Source organism: Panthera tigris, chromosome F3, assembly GCF_018350195.1.
Source record: "Panthera tigris isolate Pti1 chromosome F3, P.tigris_Pti1_mat1.1, whole genome shotgun sequence".
NCBI classification, from domain to species: domain Eukaryota; kingdom Metazoa; phylum Chordata; class Mammalia; order Carnivora; family Felidae; genus Panthera; species Panthera tigris.
In genome coordinates this window covers 64,810,971-64,814,884 of record NC_056678.1, presented here as the reverse complement: position 1 = coordinate 64,814,884, position 3,914 = coordinate 64,810,971, and positions in this window count along the sequence as shown.

Here is a 3,914-nt window from a genome sequence, read left to right as displayed (position 1 = left end):
AATATTCATCATGCTAAGAAGGCAGCAAAAAGATAGGAAAAACTGAGTAGATCGATATCAAAGGAAGACATCTGACAGAAAATGAGTCTTTCAAAAACATCCTCAGCTCCAGTGTGAATTCAGTGGAGAATTGTTTTCCAAATTCCTTCAAAGAGCATCTTTAGATTACTTCCACTGTACTAGAATATGGGGGGGAGGGGGAAATGGGCATTGTCCAGCCTATTTTGTGAGACAAACACAGTTTTGACAGAATTTAATAAAACATATCTTTGATGACTCCCAGCAAATCACAGAATGCAACTGTACCACATTATATGTTAAACCAAGAACTAACATGCCCTAGACAAAATGATTAGATCATCAGCTCAAAAAATGTTGAGGGGGCGCCTGGGTGGCTCAGTCGGTTAAGCGTCCAACTTGGGCTCGGGTCATAATCTCGCGGTTCGTGAGTTCGAGCCCCGCGTCGGGCTCTATGCTTAGAGCCCGGACCCCGCTTCCGATTCTCTGTCTCCCTCTCTCTCCTCCCCTAACCCACTCGCATTCTGTCTCTGTCTCTCTCAAAAATAAATAAACATTAAAAAAAAAATGTTGAGAAAGCTATCAGTAAGATTCAGCATCTATTCTGGATTAAAGTGTTGGAAGGAAAAGCATATAGGATGACTAATCATGCTCCGAGAAGACAGGAAGTGATGTAGTAAAAGTCTGGAAAACTATAATCGTAGCAACTATAACAAAAGCAATAGCAACATTTGAAATCCTGAATTAGGAGTTTATATTGAAGTGGTCTAAATATAGACACCAACCAGAAGAAATAAAAACTTATTTCAACACAAAACAACAGGAGCAAAAAAAATCACAAAAATCCTAGAAGCAATGAGTTCAAACTTACAGGGTACGAGATATCAATTTTTTTAAAAACTCCCGTGTATCCCTAAAATTAGTGAGATAAAAACTATAGTACAAACAGCTTCCGTACGCAAAAGAATCAAAACCAATTACACTCAAGATCCCATGTGTGTGGGGCGCCTGGGTGGCTCATTTGGTTAAAAGTCTTCACCTTGGGCTCAGGTCATGATCTCGCGGTCCGTGGGTTCGAGCCCCGCGTCGGGCTCTGTGCTGACAGCTCAGAGCCCGGACCCTTTTTCGGATTCTGTGTGTGTGTCTCTCTCTCTCTGCCCCTCCCCTGATCGCGCTCAGTCTCTCCCTGTCTCTCGAAAATAAATAAATGTTAAAAAAAAAGGTTCCACATGTGTGACATATGGCACTTATTAAAGAAACTTTAAAAGCCCAATAAGAGTAACAAAGGCATGAACACAGGGCTTGCTAAGCATCGCTGCTGTCTGGGAGCCAGAATGCAGGAAAGAGAAACAGAAGTTGCTACAAAGACTCAATCCAATATCAAAATCCTGTCTGTATTTTTACAAAACACGGCATGTTGGTCGTGACATTCGGCTGCAAACGTGGTCAGGCAAGAACGTCAGAGTTTTTTATAAGTAATTATGAAGCCAAGAAGCTGACAGCCGCGGTGACCCTAGCAGACCAAAGTGACCACTATCAAAACCTTGTCACATCGAGCTCAAACCTGAAAGTTCATCATTCGTTCGACATATTTTGGGAACTGTTTGTGGACCAGCCTCTCTGCGCTATTCTGGGAACTGGGTATACAGCCAGGAAGCAGGCAGGAAAGGTCCCCCCGGTCACGGTCACGGTCACGGTCAGGGAGAAACAGACAATTAACAAGTCAACGCATAAGTGGGCAGGATGATTTCAGAGGGTGGAAAGGGCGGTGCAGACCACAGGGACGGACTGTGGGCTGCACGTGTGGTGGCCAGCTATTTTGGGTCTGACAACCAGAAGGCCTCTCTAAAGAGGTAGACTTTTGAGCCAAGATCTGTGGAACAGAATGGGGTTTCCAAAAATAATTTCGATTGATTACATGTCAATCGAGTTGCTTTGGGGGGCACCCTCCCACGTGCAAGGCTGGGCTGAGGGCGGTGCCCACATGGATGGCGCACAGGTGCACTTGGCAATTTTAACTTCAATTCGATCCTTGCTGTCAAGGGTCTTACGAGCTACATTACACACGAAGACCGGGCAAGACCGTTTGTAACGGGTATTCAAAGGGCTCCTACAAATCCATAAGAAAAAGGAGACAGTGGGAAAGCGGGGGATGTCAAGAACAATTCACAAAAAGAAACATGAAATCCAGGGGCGCCTGGGTGGCTCAGTGGGTTGGGCGTCTGACTTCGGCCCAGGTCGTGATCTCACGGTTCATGAGTTCGAGCCCCACGTCAGGCTCTGTGCTGACAGCTTGGAGCCTGGAGCCTGCTTCCGATTCCGTGTCCCCCTCTCTCTCTGCCCCTCCCCAGCTCATGCTCACACTCTGTCTCTGTCAAAAATAAACCTAAAAAAAAAAAAATGAAAAAAAAGAGTAGGATTATTAAAAAAAAAAAAAACATGAAATCCGGAAAGCCAATTACCTCATGAAAAAATGCTCACAATAACGCAATGCAAATTAAACTACAAGATACCAAATTTCACCAATTATAATGGTGACAGAAGAGGATCAAAGTCACCCAGTATAATCCCACACCTGCCCGTCATTGCTGGGACATAGAGAGAGGAAGAGCCCTCTTCAAGAGGAATCTGGCAGATTCTGCTAAGATTTTAGATGAGAGGATCCAATCCTATGACTCAGCAGCAAACTTCGATGCTACAGAAATTGAAACTTGGGGGCCTAAAGGTAACTATATATAAGGATACCACTGCAGCCATGTTTCCAGTGATGAGAAAGAAAAGGAAATTATCCTGTACACGCACGAGTAGCGGGAGTGATCGGATAGACCGCGGTCAATACGGAACATGGAATGCACCACCACCATTAAAGACCGAGTTCAACTGCACAACAGATTGGCAACCACAGGGGACTTGAAGGACTCTATAAAAATTAAGAATACATTTCCTTCGAGATTCTATTTGTATAAACAGAAAAAAAGCCTGGAAGGATTGCACACACTGTCAACACCAGTAACACCACCAGTGGGGGATCTAAGTTTGGAGGCAGGACAAGGGGCGGACCTGTAGTTTTTATTTGGCACCTTTTTTTTTTTTTTTTTTTTTTTTTTTACTTTTTGAATGTTCATTCTTGAGAGAGACAGAGTACGAGTAGGGAGAGGGCAGAGAGAGAGGGAGACACAGGATCTAAAGCAGGCTCCAGGCTCCGAGCTGTCAGCACAGAGCCCGACGCGGGGCTCGAACCCACAAGCCGGGAGATCGTGACCTGGGCCAAAGTTGGGAGTCTCCACCGACGGAGCCACCCAGGCGCCCCTATTTGTGCATTTTTAATTAAGCCGCAAATAAAACGAACAGTAGTTCACTCAAGCTATTTCTTGAGCACATACTACATGTCAGACAGAGTGCTCTACACAGAGCACCTCACTTGAATCCTTACTTTTGCCGCCTTAGTTAGATGATATCCCCCTTACGGACGAGGAAAGAGAGGCACAGAGGGGTTAGGTAACTTGCCCAAAGCCACACAGCTGGTAAGCAGAGGAGCCAGAGTTCCACCCCAGGACAGATTCAAAGGCCCAAGATCTGACCTCTTCTGCTATGACTTCCTAAAACTAAAAGCTCAAGGTCAAGGGTGGTGGAGAAGGGGGTCTCAGGAAGCGCATGCTCACACACAGTGCCTGCTTTGTTTTTCTGTCAGCTGCCGAGGGCCCCTGGGAGCCCCGGAAGCCCGAGGGACCCAGCGGGGGCCCCGGGCCCAGTCTTGCCCTCACACTGAAACTCTCACTGTGGCGGAAACTCGGAACCTGCTCCCGTCACCCTCGAGCCCGGAGACAGGACTTCTGGGATCTGGGACGGAACTGCGGTGAGGCCTTTGTGACCACAGAGCCGGGCGTTGCCGTGGC